Genomic DNA, 17,584 nt, shown 5'->3' on the forward strand with positions numbered 1-17,584 from the left:
ACCAGAAACAGATGCATCCCAGCTGCAATAACCACTGCCCTAGGAGTGGCCTAGGAATGAAGAACACTTTTATCATTCCTAGGAAACCATCAAGTCTTATTAGCTTACCAGAAGAAATACCAGTCAGCAGATGTCTGTTTCAAGTATAGTATATTCCTGAGAAGAAACTATGTTTCTTCTTCACATTAGCTCCAACAAAGTGCAAGTCTTGTCTACAGTTATTGCTAATGTATGCTCTTTGTTCTTCCCAAAAGTGGTGTGGGGAGGGGAAGAATGATTTATATATGTATTTCCTCACACTTTGTGGATAAAATAGCCCTATTATGGATCATTAACGGATAACTCCTGGGACACAGGAATAGTAAATTAGCATCTGACTGAAAAAAAAAAAAGAAAGAAGTTAAGTACGCAGTCTCAAAAATATTGACACTGAATTTTGTGGTTGGGTAATATAGATAAGCCACATGTAAGATAACTTTCACGGAGGTCTGAGCTCTGTGATTTACACTGTCCCACTGGAGGTGTTTGAAATGAAACTATTAAAAAAAAAAAAAAAAAAAAAAGACACCAAAACAAAACAAAAAATACCACAGCAGTAATTAAAGCCTTAAAGGTTTATGGGTTGAACACCATAAAGAGTTCATTCATAAAATTCCTGGCACTCACAAAACAGTCAAACTGTAGTCTGTGAAAATACTTTACATTTTACACATTTCTTGTTACAATTTTCCCGAGATATTTATGTTTTTCCCTTTATTATCTTGAGGGGGAAAGGAAGATAAGACAGTCAGGTTATATGATATAGGTATGCTAGAAGCATGGGTACAGGACTAAGTTTTTCCTACTCACGTTGCTGCTGCAATCTGGCCTATATAAGGTGCAGATTGTGAATCTAAGCAAAGACGTAGTTTTGCTTTGTCTGCATGCAGTGGTGTGTTCACCAGACCACTGAGGCTATAGTATATCTGAGGCTATAATATATTTTACTTTTTTATGTATGCTGTTCTTTTTTTTTCTCTTCTAAGATAGAATTACAATAAACTAATGCCCTGGCTCTTTAAATTAGAAAATGGAATAGTTTAAATGGTATAAAATGCTTAGTCTGTGCTAAGATACATAAAGAGGTCACATTTGCCTGTGCTTAGTCTCCCACACTCATAAGCACATATCCACACACATCTTACAAGGATTCAAGAGGAAAAAATAAAATATTTTTAATTGTATTACCAGACAGCAGGAACAATGTCCTGTCTTTTAGATGGAGGTAAGTTCCATGGGAGGACTGTGATTGAATGGGAGAGAGCTGCCTTTTGTTATGTCTACGCAGACTTGCCTTTAAGCAAGGTTGAAGTCTGCCTTGGCATGCAACCAGCCACTTCAGGGTTGCATCCAAACTTTTGCTCTTTTCCTGTTAGGCAGATCAACTAGTGGGCAGTTCCTGCCATTGGCAGGGTCAGCTCTGGGTGAGGAAAATGTGAGTCACCAGATCAGCCTGGCACATGTCCTGCTGATGCAGGACTGACAGTGTGACTCCAGATGTGAACAAATGGTTTCTGTGCCAGCCTGACCTGGACCACCTACCAGGGCTCAAGGGTAGTGGACATGCTCCAGCTCTGGACTGGGAGCTGTGTACTGCCCATGTGGCCATAGGGCCACCACTCTCAGGACTGAACCTATGGTGCCTGGTCAGAGGTGTACAGCTAAAGATTCGTTTGCATAAAGTTTTTACTCAAATTTAGAAAATTTAGGTAAATTGTAATTCTCGAACTACTGACTTCAAGTAATTAAACTCTTGATCTTAAATTAACTATTTCTGATTAAATGTGATCCATTATTATAGCTGTGCCAAGTATAAGTTTCAAAATAAGTATACCGTAATATCCTGAAAGCTCATGGAAAACTAAGAATCTCGTTATTACTTAGAAGAAAATTTTTATCATTTTCCCCTTCACATTTAATAACTGAATATATTCCCTTTAAAACAATTTCTTTGGTGATAAATTAGGTAATACATTTATCTGGTTATTTGACAGATTTTTATTTATTATTTTTTTAATAAAGAACAGGTAGATATTTCATTCCATCCCATCTCTTTTTCTGTTATTATAGTGGAATCATTCTGTCTGATGATGGTTTAACTACAGGTGTAATGTCACAATAAGACTCATAATACTACTTTCTTCTTCTGGAAAAGTATAAATTTTTATTTTGAGTAGAACAACAGTCTTCTTTTGCATCAACACCTTCACATTGTAGCCAGAAGAGCACAATAATCTCCTTCTCCAGACTAAAAAAAGAATTGCTGACTTTTATAATTTTTGTGTATTGCAACTTCCCAGCCCTTCCAAAAATATGCTATGAGACACATTGTGAGTCTTGAAAACTTTCATTAAAATCTCTATAAAGAAGCAGTGCTTAGAAAGAAAAACTCTTCAAAACAAATTGCTTGGGGGGGGCTAAATCAAATACCCACGGAAGTTCATGAGAACAACTACTGTGGAGTTCAGCAGGCTCTGAGTCATGGGACACAGGCCACTGCTTAATGAATGAATAAATGGGGAAGTGCTAAAATGCATTGAGTACGTCTTTCTAAAGCAGGCTGAGGTTTGCTTTCAGATGTATCAGCCAGGTAGAACATTAGGGAAGAGCCCTCACGTTCCACTCACACCCTTTCTTTTAGGACACCGCCCTCAGTTGTTATTAAATATACAGCTTTTAAATGCAAGCTGATGAAGGGTCAAACTGTGACATTTAGCTTCAGGCTTAAAATTGTGACTCTGCCCTTCTCAGAACAGCTCCAGACAGATCCTGCTTCAGGTGATGAAGTCCCTTCCCCACATCTTCAAACTCTGAAGCATGGATGAAATGGTAACTTTCTGACATCTGGCTGTGCTTTTTCCTATCCAGATTTCCAAATAAAGCAGAATTGAATGCATTTTTTGCTTTTTCTTGGGTTTTATTTGGATAACAACACATAAAGCAAGGATCTGAAAAATAAGCACATATTAATCAATTTGGCTTGTCACAGAGGTCTTTCTCCAGGTATGTGCTGTAATGCTTCTACTGCTGTGTTGAATGAGACAGTAAAGAGGAGGAAGGAGTTTGTCTTTGCTATTATCAACTTCTCCCATCTAGAGCTAAAACTACAGGAGTGACAGGAGAAATCTTTACAGCTGTAATTAGGCGAATGATGATAGTTATTAAATCTGCTGATTGTCCAGTCACACAAACTATTTCTGGAGACTACCTGCAATTGACTGAATCTTGGAGAGAAAGGGGGGAGATAGGCAACAGGGTATTTGGGGAGAGACTATCATCTTTTAATTAGACTAATTAGAAAACTTTTAAAAAGGAGATAAGTTGTCAGAGTGCTCTTTTTAGAGAGCAGGTGGAAAGATGTGGAAAAGACTTACCAGATTTGTTCAAAAGATGAAAAAAAAAAAAACAGATTTCCAGAAAATAGCATATGTGCTAAAGAGAAAATGTTTATTTTCCTTGCAGGCTTAATTACAAGGAATAAAAGATTGTTGGAAAACTAGGGGTAGCAAAAAGACTAACACTTTAGCATTTTTCTTCAAAGTTATATACAGGATCCTTGACAAAGTCTGCAGTCTGCTTCAACTGTAATGTTGTATCCCTGGAACTGGAATATTCATCACAAGAGAGCTGTTGGAAAGTGTGCTCTGAAGTTGAGAAGAATTTTATGCAGAGGGTTAGATCTGTTTCTGGGAGCCACAGGCAGGTGAAAGTTTATTAAAAGGCCTAAAAGTTTATTAAAAGGCCCTGGAAACAAGCAAAAGCAACTAAGGAAGCTCAAAACTAAAGAAAAACCAGAGAAAGGAAGAGAGCTGCAGCCTACTCAAGTTCAGTAATGAAGGTGCATAGGTCCCATGTGGTGGGGATCTCACCTCAGTATTGTCCCACTGTGGATTTTTATCTTTGGGTTCCAAAGGAAGTGTTTGCAATTCAGTTCTTGTAGCTAACCTACTGTTCACAGATATTTTTTGATTTCAATAGTTAGCATAGCAAAGCACAAGAGTGTTCCCATTTAAAGCAATAACACTATTTGCTTAAATTCTTTATTTGGCAATGTTTATGAACCCAATTTAGCAGCACTTGGTGAGGACTATGAAACTCTTTCCCCTGTCATGGATGGATAGTGATTTGGGTCTGCTAAAGGTAACTACTTATACTTGCCAGTCAGTTATGGGAAATCAGCACCATTCTTCTATGAGAAGGAAGTACAACTATACCATACCAAGAAACCATGCCCCTCAGGCTTTCAGTATTCTTCCCAATGAGTTAAGTCTTATAATTACCACCTCTACCTGTGAGAGCTTGCTAATATTGCATGGTTAAGACTCAGAATTTAATATCTCTTTTTCAAAAAAGCAATAACAACAACAAACAAACCTCTATAAACAGCCTGTGGCTAAGAAATGATGATGTGTTCCTGACACTATTACCTTACATGCAAATATTTTTCTCTCTTTTACTTTATTTTTTTTCTTGGTTTAATCAGCTGGTAACATGAATATGTAACTGATCTAACACAAATAGCTCAGCTATCCCTATAGACATGTCTCATCACAGCTTCTTAGGTAAAAGGATCAGAAGGGGATAAAAAACAAAGGATTTGCTCCTTAAGAGGAGGATTGCTTCATCTGGAAAGACTGAATAGAGGACTGAGAAACTTTCCTAGTGTTCAAGCATGACACCCTTCTGCCCAGTTGCTTTAGGCTCACAATATTTTCCCTCACTATCTGAAAGAGATGTTGTAACAATTATGAACTCCTTTCAGAAGAGCTGCTCTTATGAACAAAGCATCATTTGCACAAACAGGTAAGGTATAGAGTAGGGGTAATTACTGGATCATTATTATAACCATATAGATGTTATGAGTCTGGTATTCCCTTCAGAGCCAATAAGAGTATCACAGACATGGTATTTGTTAGAAACCCTCAAGGCCATACAGCAGGTGGTATTCCCTTCATGGGTTCAAGAGTATCATGCAACTGTGACCTTGCTTGTTCTGTCCCTGGCTTGTCCCACATTCATCCAAGAAAGTGGATTAATACAACTGTGCAGCATTTGCCATTTAGTTCTTGCAGAATTGGTTCAGTAAACAACATGAATTTATCAGAGAGAGAATTAACAACTAATCTTTTCTCTTTTCATGTAGTAACTATAGAAATTGGTTTTGGCACCTCTAGGTTGTGATGAGAAGACGAAACTCTAAGAGGAATCCAATGACCCTAAATTTAAGAAATTATTTGAATAGCATAGAGGATGAGGTCTAGATTCAAAAAATCATGAAAGTAGACTGAAGAATACCTGTTGATAGGAGAGGATTTTCTGTACTCTGGGGCAGGAATTTTGTGAAAAATTAATGTGCAGCAATGATTGCCATAGGAAAAATTTGGTATTGCATTAAACAGTAAATTACTACCTAGCTGTCACTTTTTTGAGCAAACATTGGTTGACCTTGTAATGTTTGATTTTTTTAGAATATCTTTCTCATTCTCTACTACTGATCTGGAAAGGCCATTCATTCTAAAAAAAAGAACTGGAAAAGCATTAGAAGGCTCTTTTTCAGAAAAATATTTTTCATATTGTGGGACTTAAATAAAACAAAGGTTGTTTTTACTGATCTTCACTCAGTGCAGTTTAAAATTTTAAAAAGTCAGGAAATAAATTGTAGGGATAATTTGTCTTCCTCCTAGATAAGTGTCCTGTCATAGATTTATTTTTATCTCTTGGATAGGTTTTATCCTTTTTACAAGGTTACTAGCACCAACTAAACTTTCTGCTCCAGTATTAGTCTTTCAAAATATTGGCTGAACCACAGTTTCAACAGCTAATCATATAGTGTCTTGTGAAATACCTTCATAGATATTTAGAGTTTATAAAAAGTCTTTCAAAACCATGAAAAGTAAGAGGTTTCCATAATATAAGTTCTTTTCTTTCCCTTGCTGGCATATCCTATGTTTAGGAAACATAGATCTCATGAGCAATGATTTAAGAGAAGGGTTTTTTTAGGAAACAACGTAGGATTTGTTATTTCTCCTTTTCTAACAATGATTTCTAGCAAGTTTGTAGCCTAAAAATATTTTTCACAATTACATTATTAATTTAATATTATATATTACTTTAATGAAAATATTTAACTATACCTAAGTAGTTGTTTCCACAGTCAACATGCCTGTGGCTCAGGTAGTTCATCCTTTGTTAGCAATACTTCATGCAACTTGCTTTCTGCTTGAGAATTAGTGCAGAATACACAGGAAAGATTTTGCAGTCTCTCCTTGATAAGGAAGCCCATGCTCAGCTCAGGTAATCCCAGTGAAGTGTGCTCCCTCCACCACAGTCCTGAGGGAAGATCAGACACCTAAAGGTCCTATTCATTTACTAGATGTTAAATTCCTTTCTCAGCACTTATGTCTGAAACAGTGGCAAGCTTCCAAGTGTTTCCCTTGTTGAGCACGTGAGGTGATGAGCTGAGAGGTGAAGGACCTATTTCTTAGTCTGTGTTAGGAAGGGCAATAGAAATACCACAGTTCAGTGCCTCACCCATTTACTTACAAGTTCTGATACTAGTTTTGTCTAAACTTTATTTCTTTGTTTGATCTTTCTCCCTTACAAGAAAGCCTGTTATACAGAATCCATAGCTATTTGCCAGTGAAAACATCATAAAATCCCTTCCAAGTGTGCAAAAAGGAGGTGCTGGAAGCTATGGGAGGTAAAGGTAGATACAGGCAAAATACAGGATTAAGCCTTTTCTTACCATAATTTATAATTCCACTGACATCACTGTGTTAGCAGTAGGACAACACTCTTCCACTTCCCACAGAGCCAGCTTGGCTTTTACTGGGCTCCAGGTCCTCCAGGAAAAAAATTTTAAAGACAACTAAGCAGAACACAATACATCCCATGAATCCTCACGGCCAAATCTGAAGCACTGTGTCCCATCCATGGTGCTGGTGAGTGAATGAAGCCAGGAGGGCTGACACCAGGGCCCCAGCAGTGGGATGGGAGGACAATGAGAGGCAACACTGCCAAGAGCAGACTAGGCTGCAGCTCAATGCCAAGGGGCATCCCTGTGCCCTGATTCCTCAGTCTCCCCAGAAAGACTGGGTACTGGCATCCCCATCAGATGGGCAAAAAGCACATAAGGAGCTTTCTAATGTCACCTCCTTGCTTACTGCAGCATTCAGCATGCCTCACTGCTAACTGAGCCTGGGCACAACTTTAAGATAATCAGATTATCTTTGCAATGAGGCACAAGTAAGCAGGTGACCTCTGCTTCCAGAGTTTTGCAAGGTACTCATTTTTGGAAGGAAAAATGTGTTTTAATGGAAGGGGTTTTTTTCCTAACCTCACCCCGAGAGGCAGGGTGTTACATTCCTGTAACAAAAACAGGTATTATTAGCTATAGTCTAACCCACTTGAAAGGCTCTGGTACATTGCCCCAGTGAGAAGGCTGTATTGAAAACCGCAATAAGAAAACCTTACAGTTTAAGCTTTTTCACCCTTGGGACTTAAACTTCCATTTAGGTTTTTATTTGCTACAACCCCAGAGAGCCTATGAGGTCAGCGCCTGAAGAAATGAGGCTTGAGAGGTGATTACAGTTTGATGTGGAACAAGAGCTGTTATGAATTGAAAGACAGATGCTAAAAACTGAGTCAGATAAAGGTACCTACTTTGCACTTGCAAGATAGCACAACGCCTTCTGCTGTGTTGCAATCTTTTAATCTCTGTCAGCACATCTTGTACTACAAAATAAGTGTGGATCATGCATATGGATATATGGGAAATATTTATTTTAAGTAGACTACAAACTGCCATACATACATGTAAAATGTAATTTAAAAGTGCACCATAAAAGAACTACTTGAGGCTTACAGGAGCTTAGCAGTATTGAACTATCACATGCTAAAAATATCTTACCATCTTGCTCTAGATGACTTTATGAATTAATTGTGCAGACACCAAAACATAACCTAAATACTAGTAATGTCACTTCTTTTCTTTTTATTTTCTTTTTCTCTTAACCAGTTCCTGCACATTTATTCAGATGTAGAATTTATCCATCTACAGATCACAAGACAAGACATAGCCAAGGATAAGTTAAACAAGGAGAAAATTTGTGAAAGGGAATATGTTCTGTATAGGCAACCTCATAGGCTGAGGGGAAGAGAAGGCCTACAGAGGCTGCAGAGGAGTTTCTTCATTTGTAACTTCGTTGCAAGTGCACTTAGTCAAAGGCCTGTCTCTGGGGCTGGGAAAACATCCCACAGGAAGGATGCTGTGCTCAGGGGTGTTTCATGAGCACCGCTGTTAACTCACCCCTCGGTGATACAGAAGCATGTGAGAGTCATGGGCTTGCACAGGGCACTTAATGGTGCCAGATTTCTGAAGATGCCTCATGCTGTTATGGGTGGTGAGGCACAGGACACAAGGAGCTTCATTTAGCTAAGAGAATCCTGTATAAACTTATTGGGTGCAAAATTAGTTTATTAAAAGTGATACTTTTTCTACAGTTGCTGCTCACACTGCCAGACCTTTGCTACAAAATCATGTTGGTCGCAGCCTAAAACAGCTGTATAGCTGATGAGATGTTAAGACAAACACATTTCACTCATCAACAGTTTCCATTTGTGAGTGACTACATATTTTACACTCCTTTGCTTCTTAGATGTCAGGGTAAAGGAGCTGCAAGAAGTATAGTACTTCACAAGGGCCAGAGAAACATGTCCCTAAGATGTTACTGCTTCCTGCCCACCCATAACAGAAGATAAATGGGGATTAGTTACACTCTAAATCTAGAAAATGACAAAATAAATTAATCTGGGAATCCTTAATTTGAAGTGGGATTCTTCTCACCCAACTTGCAGTGTCTTTTTCATCATCTGGACGCCTTTTCTGGTTTCTAGCAAGAAATAGGTATTTCCAAAGCATAGTGCATTCTCTCCTCATAGACTGATTTAAAATAACTCAGATAAATTGCCTTTTAGAAATGCCTGTTTCTCTCCAATGACTGTAAAGGGAGTCTAAGTAATTAGCTCAGACTGTGCTGTAAACTTCTAAATGAGGAGTGAGGAATCTCACCCCTGTATCTACAGGGCAATTGCCACAATGAACAGATCTTCACTTCCATCACCTCTCTTCTCCCAGAAAAATTCAGGCGTGACTGTGCTGGATTAAAAACAATGGCTGAAGTGAGATTCGCAGATCTCACTTTTCATTCCACAACATTAAATTCTTCTGAACGCTCACTTCAGATACATGCAGCTTTTTCTGAATGTAGCCCTTGCAATCTCTGCAAACCAGGACTTCCCTGTACAAATAAGACCGGTGTCAGTCTAATCTGGTGCATCATGGCCTTTGTTTCACTAAATATCCATACAGTAAATTACATTCCTTTGGAACCAAATGTGGCAAAAAATGTTACTAATCTGGATGGGCTTCTTTGATCTGTATAGCAGCACTTTATTGTGGTTTTGATCAAAAGATTGCAAACAAGAGTTCTTCATCCTGCAAGACCAACTATGTATATATTTGAGAAAAAAAAATTCAATGCAAACATCAGGGCCTTTTTGTAGCATTGTCAGCTCAGACCACTTTATTGAACTCTTACTCCTCAGTTACAAAAAAAAGGACAGATTTCTAACAGGGTAGGGTGGGTGCTGCAAAACACTTCGTTACAGAGTTCAAAGCTAGCAGAGCATTGACATCTTCATCTACATCACATCTCTGGTGATACACATGATCCAGCTTAAGGTGTCAATGCAGTAAATGATTTGATTAATAGTGTTTAATGTTAAAAACACAAATAATTTTCTGTGTTTAATAGGGATACTCAGGAAGGATGTGAAAAAATGCCTTATTGGGTTGGCATCTGTATTTCCACAAGGAAAGTTTAAAAAAAAATAATTGCAGAAGAGAACCCAGAAACCTGGATATGAGAAATTACTCTAGGGAAGGTTAAGCTCTAGCTAAGCAATGGAAATTCATGGAAAAAGGCATCACATAATGACCTACACATGGCACTGTGTGACACACATTGCATAGCAGACAGATAGTGTATGGATCTAATCAGAGATACTGTAGGGGAGAAAAACTACTAGCTGACACTGAGAGATTGCTAGAAAGGACTAGCTCCACTGGTATGACTCACAATAATCAATTAATTACCCATCTCTGCATAACTCTATAAACAACAGGTCTGTGTGCAGATACTGGAGTGTAAAGGAATAGCAGCAGGAACAGAGGACAAGACTAGATTTTGTGCAGAGCACACCAGGAAAGTAACATGAAAGTCACAAGAGTTGCAGAATAGTAAAAATAGTCGCAGCAGATGCTATTGCCTTGGAGAAGAACAGAACTATTACCAGAACTGGACAACAGATATCACGGGAACCAGGGGAGCACCTTTGCTCTCTGAAGGGAGATGATTTTGTCACCCTTGCTTGCAGAATTATTTGCAGTCAAACTAATCATTAATTTTACAGTGCCTGTTCATGCCAAACTTTCTCCTACTTGACATCAGCATATTTATACAAAAGTGGATTTGCAAATCCACTTATTTTTGGTCCTGTTCCCTATGGATTCAGAGGAACTTCTCAGGAACATAAAACAAAGAGACTGCACACATTTCCAGAATGGAGTGCTCCAGACATATTTTACCATATTTATTTATCTGTCACAGGCATGTTTCAGCCTCTGTCACTTGTACTGCATGATCAGAACAGCAGTATCACTTCAGTTTTCAGAATACAAAGATTTGCAATGCTTAACACAGACCATGTACATAAGGTCAAGCAACATCCTCTCATGTTGATAGATGTGATGATGACAAATCATTTTCAAACACTGCCAGAAAGAAGGAATTACTCTGATGAAATAGCATAATACGCAAAAAGAAATGTTTGAGTTTTTTTCAGGATATTAGTGCTTGTGACCTTTCAGAATGTCCATGTATTGCTTTTGAGACTCTCACTATACCCAAAATGCACAGAAAAATACTCAGGTGTATGTGGGTTTGTGAGTGTCTCCTGGATCTGATGCCTGACTGCTATTAGCTAAGGAGAGCTGTGAGAAGCAGCAAGATTGGCAGCATTACTCTGGATAAACTAGATGACAACATCTGCTTCTCTCCTTCAGCAATGCTGATACAGTTCTGGTGGCTGCTATGTAGGATTGTGATATTGTTACTCGGGCATGGGAGTACTCAGCTGAAAGTTGAGCTGTAGCCCTGGGTATATATTTCTTGGTGGCAGTGCTATTGTGAGTATCCAGGCCACTCATGATCCCCTAGAGCTGCCTCTGTTGTGCCATGAACATGGGATCAGGGTGAGAAACAGGCTTTGCCACACGGCCAGGCAAACCTTGCCCTGGCACAATGGAGAGGAGAGGGCACCCAGAGAGATGAGGAAGGGCTGGAAATCAGAAAGTGAGGGTTTCTTAAAAAGCAATGTCTGACCTGACAGAAGGGATTTAGGGCTTATGCCTGATGTCACTGAATGAAAAAGGCAGCTTTAAAACTTGGTCCAGTGCTAAGTAAAACCAATTAAATTTAGCAAACTTAGTGCATTGTGGATTATATTCTCCAAATGGTTGAACCTTTTTCTTTTCAGTAACTTAAGAAATTGTCTTTCTGGGGTCCAACATACAACAATGAAAGAAAGGTGCTCATGTCACAGCTGTTCTGTTTTCTAGAGTTATTCCTTTTTCTCTTAGGTTGTCATCAGCTACTTTTGGTGTGAAATTAAAGAGAAGCCTGTAAACAGCTACCGATACATGCAATATGCAGTTGGTATTTCCCCCAGACTGTGTCCAAACTATATTTTTTTGCCCTCCCCTCTCGTCCCTACAAGAAAACCCCAAACAAACAAACAAAAAAATCCAAATAAAACAACAATAAGAAAAAGTGTGATGTTTTTCAGGAAAAGAAAAAATAAATCCTGAAAAGATCAAGTATTTGCTCAGACTCTGATCCAACACAATACTAAAACCCTTTTAAAGTCAAGTGCATCCCAAAAAGCCTGTTCCTCTTGGTAATCTGGACCTTGTAATGGAAATTCTAACAGAGCTGTGACTATTACTAATGCATTTAATACATTAGGAGCTCAATTTTGAATGCCTTGAGCACTTAGTCCCCCCTCTAAAGTGGATCGGAGCTGCAGTGGTGTAACATAGCAGGGGTAGTCCTATAGTCTTTGTGACCTTTTGTGAGCATTTGAAACAGATTGCATTTAATGATTTTAAAATGTCAAGGCCAATTTCAGGCAAAAAGAAAGAAATCAAATTGAGTTTCTGGACTGTGTAAGCTTTTGAAATGAGTCCATGGACATCCTCAGACATAGGACACAGGGTTGAAATATCATGGAAGCTGAATACATTATGTTTCAAAATCAGGTCTCAGAGACAGCAATTTCAAATCCAGGCCTGCAGAATAATAGTGTTACAGCACATGCCTGCCATAATTTGCTTTTTAGCTTATTCTGAATGACCTCAGCACAACCGAGTAATTCATCAGTGCACAAAGCATGCAGGGACTGGATTTGTGAATTATGCATGAAGGATAATTTTGCTCTGATGTTCTTCTGTGCAGTGTATACCGGAAAGCTGTACTCATGGCCTGTGATGACTGGGTGTTGGTTTGTGGAATATATGGGGTCTTTTGTTGTTTGAAAGCATGGGCAACTCTGATATGACGATAGTAAGGAAACTGCATCAACAGTATAAATAAATGATGGCTTTAAAATATGAATTATGCCATTAATAAATGATCTCTGCTTCCTCACATTCTGCCTCTGTAGAAAGCTAGTTAACTGAATGTGTTATTCACTATCCACATAAAGCCTGACCGAACAAGGTTGTTTACTTCACTGACATGGACACATTCACCAAAGAGTGCAAACTTGTCATATAATCAGTAATAAAATAATGACATAATTTGTCTGGCTGGTTCTGGCATGCCTCAGCTTCAAAGGAAGCTCTCCTGGGATTTTAAATAAAGGTGCAGAATTAGACTTTTGAAGAAGGAATCCAAGCTAATCATCATAATTAAAAACAGTAATGAGAAGCAATTTCTGATGCATTATATAGTAATCACATAATAGGATGTTGAGATGAAGCTAAAGTTGCATATTGGTTGATGTGAGAATCTATTAACTTCATGAACACTAGCAATGAAGGCAATAGAAAATACAGGAAATGTAGAATTAATGAACCACTTCTTTAACAAGTTAGCTTGACCATTGCCCTTGTAGAGTTGGTGGAAGAATTTAACTACTGCAAGAGTTATCTTTAAAAGTTCTCAAATATTTTTATTTTAAGTATTCTTTAGGAAATTTTATCTTTCTAGTATTTTAAAACTATATGAAGATGCTACTTGATTTAGCAGATTTCTGGCTTTTGTTGATTTGTCTTACATTTTTCCTTTTCTCAATTCCACCCTGGAAAGCAAGATGATTCACACAGAGAAGGAAAAACTCTATATTTTTCTATATCTGATTGATAACTGCATTTAGAAATGGAAGAAGGTCATTTCAGATTAAAAACATCCTTTTTTCACAAAAGCAGCAACAGACTTTATGTAATTCTGACCTTTTGGTTATATCTTGTAAGAAAAAAATTCTGTTCCCTTTTCCTGTCATATTTCAGCTCACTATCTTAGCCTAAGAATTAGTAGTGCCAATTCTGAGGGTTAAACATCTGCGTAAATTTTAAGGATTGGAAAACACGTCAATTTTAGCTGTAAACAAGTTGAGGTTTTAATCATTCAACTGCTATTTTCATTCACCTATTCTGTTTAAAGGCAAATGATCCGTTCTTTTTTAAAAAGAATTATATTTTTAATCTGCTGTGTAGTTAATTCCCAAAATTTTAGTCACAGATATTTACTGGTAAAAAAAAAATACAGACTCCCGGCTTATATGGTGCTGGGATAACTGCCAGAGGTAAATTTAATTCATGAGGGAATACATGAGAGATGTTAGAAAAAAAACAAGAACAAAAACCAGAAGCACTCCCCAGGATGCCACTCCCAAACCTGCAAGGTGCAAGAAAAAATATCCATGGGATGTGTACCAGTCCATGATGACAACTGCCAGAAATAGCTCATTGCCCATGTGCTACCCCCAGGAACACAAGTAACCCTATGCTTGAAATACAGTCATTTCCCGAGAGCTGTGTTGAAGTCACTCACTGCAGGTATCCTTGCTGGATGGTCATCCTGCCCATGAAGGTCACTCCAGACCAAGATAAACATTTTAATACTATAGTGGTGAGGCAGATGGTCCTATACTGCTGTCACTTTGGACAGGCAGGAAAGGAATTGCAGTGAGAAGAGGGGACACAGAGATCATCTCCCACAAATATCCACATCAACAATTGCTGGCTGTGGTGGTGACTTCGTGAATGGAGACCAGAGATAGTGGTTATTGCACTGTTTTAACCATCACCATCCAAATAACTGGCCAAATCTTTTAACAAATGCCGGATTCTTGCCAGCTTTTGGTTGTTTAAGGCAAAGCAAATCCAATCATTTAACTTTTCTGAGTTACTGGCTCTGGGGTAGGATTTGTTTTCCTCCTATGTGGAAACCATGAGGGTAGTGTGAGCTAACTGCCTGACTTCCACCCCGTAGTCAATGAACAAACATCGGCATATCCAGAAACTGAGCCCTCCCACTTATATTAAACATCTGTGATCAGCCAGAGGTACCCTTATCAACTTAGACCTAATGTCTAAGGTTTCATTCCTGTAGATAGGCTGGCTTAATTCCCACCCTTAAAATCCATGCTGGATTTTGAAAACAAACAATCAAACAAAACCCAGAATTAAAGGAAACAAACTCCCCAGCTGACTGCGAGTCCTTGCAAATATTCATGTATCTTCTTTGTTTGCTGGGCTATTATGCTGTGAGAAAAATTATAGGAATTATTTTGTGATGTAAAAGTTAATAAATACTTCTAAAAAATAGGTATGACAGAAATAATTTTTTGAGTCCCATGCTGCTCAGCTGGGCTCTGAAAGAGTGTTGGTTATTTTACAGAGGGTCCTCTAGCAAGGACTGACATTAGCCTTTTACTACCCCTGTGCAGAGAAGTCAAGCAGTCTCCTCTTTCCCCCTGCAACCAAGGATAGAGCTATCATTTGGCTGCAAACACAGAGGAGGCTGCTGCTTCTGATGCTGAAAAGGAGCTGTGACGTATGTTGGCAAGATGAAATTCTGCTCTAATTCCCCCATGCTCTAGTTAGGCCTATGAGAGCAGTCTGTGATTGCTCTTCTTAAAGAGATTATGTGAGCAGCTGTGCATTGTGTTCCTGTCTGATCTTCATCTTCGTAATATTTCTATCAGTCGCCACTGGAGTGCAGAAGTCCCCAGCTCGCACGACCCTCAGCACACCAGCCCCTCCATCATTTAAATTCAGAGGTGGTAACAGTGTTTTGAAAAATCAATAGATTTTAATAGGTATTTCCTGAAGTTATTAAGTATGAAACAGGACTGAGCCATCCACCTATTGTTTATATCTGCTGTCAATATTGCTTGTTTTGTTTGTTGGCAGGTTTTTTTATTTAAACTAAAGCAGATGTGAGTTAGTCGTTAGCAGACTTCTTAAAGCAGTGCTCACTGCCTCTTTTGTTGCCTGCATAGGAAGGCTGCAACAAACACTTCACATTGCATCACACATCAGTTGCTGCCATTGTTACTAATGAAATATTAATGCTCTGATAATGCAGTTGTAAGTCTAATTTACCTCTTAGATTTCAACATTATTCTCCAAATAAAATAGCACTCTGAGAAACCAGTTCCACTGAGCCATGACAATTTACTCCAGTCTGCCCCACACCCTATTCTTGAGGTAGAATTGGGCTAGAAAAAAGGAGTTGTCTGGCTAATACAAGCGTACTCAGTAGCCTTTGTCAAAACAGTTTTTATTCTCATATGATGCAAACCTCAGGCATTATTACAGGGTTTCATAGAACAGATGTTCTTGAATTTGCATAATGACTGACAGACTGCCTTTTCTTTACGAAAGGTCACTAAAAACCAGTGCTACTGTTCAGTTAGTCCTGCCTTCATTAAGCAATTTCAGGACAAAACTGCTTTGTCTTCATGTACTCTTTTCACGACTACTGCTTTACATACTTTAATCAGACAAAATTGAGGCCAAATCATTGGCTTATGTCACACCACATGGCTGTCTAGCTTCCCCTAATTCCTAAACATCAGGCACTCTGCTATGATTGTCGAAATAACAGGATCAAATCCTGAGCTGCTGTAAGACAGAGTAACTCCAGTGAGACTGGTGAAGCTCCATTGCTTGATGTTGTCTAGGAGAAGCAACTTTTCAAAAGAACATCACAAAACTGTGTGCTTCCCCTCAGTTTTAATTCACTGCTTTATTTATTTTGTGGGCTTTTTTTCAGCAATAAAATTAAATTGACACGACATTTCTAGATAGAAACACTATTTCTCATAAAGTTGATTCCTACTGAACAGCATGTATCCCCATGCATAAGCAAGATGTGCTTTCATTGTGATTTATATGTGCACATCAAATAACTGATGGGAAAGTTTTAAATCTTCTACATCTAATATCTCAATGACAGAAAAATTCCACCATGGAGATCCCCAAAGAGAAGTGTATGTTTGCCTTCAAGGCAAAAACTGAACTTTTTGTTGTAGTCAGCATGCAGCTGGAGTATCATTGAGAAAGCTGATAAATGGAAAAGTCCTCACAGGAGGGTAAAACTAAGATAATACAGTACTGTCAAGTCATGTTGAAATGCCTAAGACAGGGGTAAGAACTCCTTTTCTAAATAGAAAATGCAAATAACACAATTTCAGGCTATGAAATCCCTCAAATGACCACATAATGGAAGGTGAAGGACAAAGTTGGGTTTTTTTGGTGGCGTAGTGTTAATTTTCAGTGAGATATACAGTTTTCCACTACGTCTTCTTTTCCTCTTAATTGCATACTTACTTTTACTAGCACACTCCCCCAACGAGGTGATGATGTTAGAAATTATCACTGGCCTGTATTTCAGGTTATTCTAATACAACTAAAAGAACTAATGGCTTCCACAGGTGCAACTGATCATGGACACAGAACAAAGCACGTGCTGCCAGAACTAGCACCCTTGACAGAAGAAAAGAAGAGATGGTTAGAGTAGATTTGGTCCTTGAGCTGCTGGACAATAATTTGGAGGGAACTCCATTTTAAGTGGAAGAATTGAAAATTAATGATAAAAGAATTAATCCAAGCATGTTTTTCCACCTTCCTTCCCTTGACAATCCAGCTTGGCTGAGGTGAGAGGAGTAGTACAGGCTGAAGTGGACACTGTCCCTCAGGGTACACAAACACAAAACAGCTTCTTCCGTTTTCTTTGAAGGCCTGGTCCCACCAGGACATGAGGAGTCTGGATGTGCCTCTACTTCATGTCAGCCATCATAGTTCTGCTGATCCCATCTGGGAAAGCCAGGGACATTTTAGGGAAGGCAGCTGGGTCACCCTATGTGTGGAAGGAGAGAGTACACACACATCCCTTCCAAATGTAACTCTGGAGAG

Source organism: Lepidothrix coronata, unplaced genomic scaffold (genome assembly GCF_001604755.1).
Source record: "Lepidothrix coronata isolate B3197 unplaced genomic scaffold, Lepidothrix_coronata-1.0 Scaffold9, whole genome shotgun sequence".
In the NCBI taxonomy this organism is placed as follows: domain Eukaryota; kingdom Metazoa; phylum Chordata; class Aves; order Passeriformes; family Pipridae; genus Lepidothrix; species Lepidothrix coronata.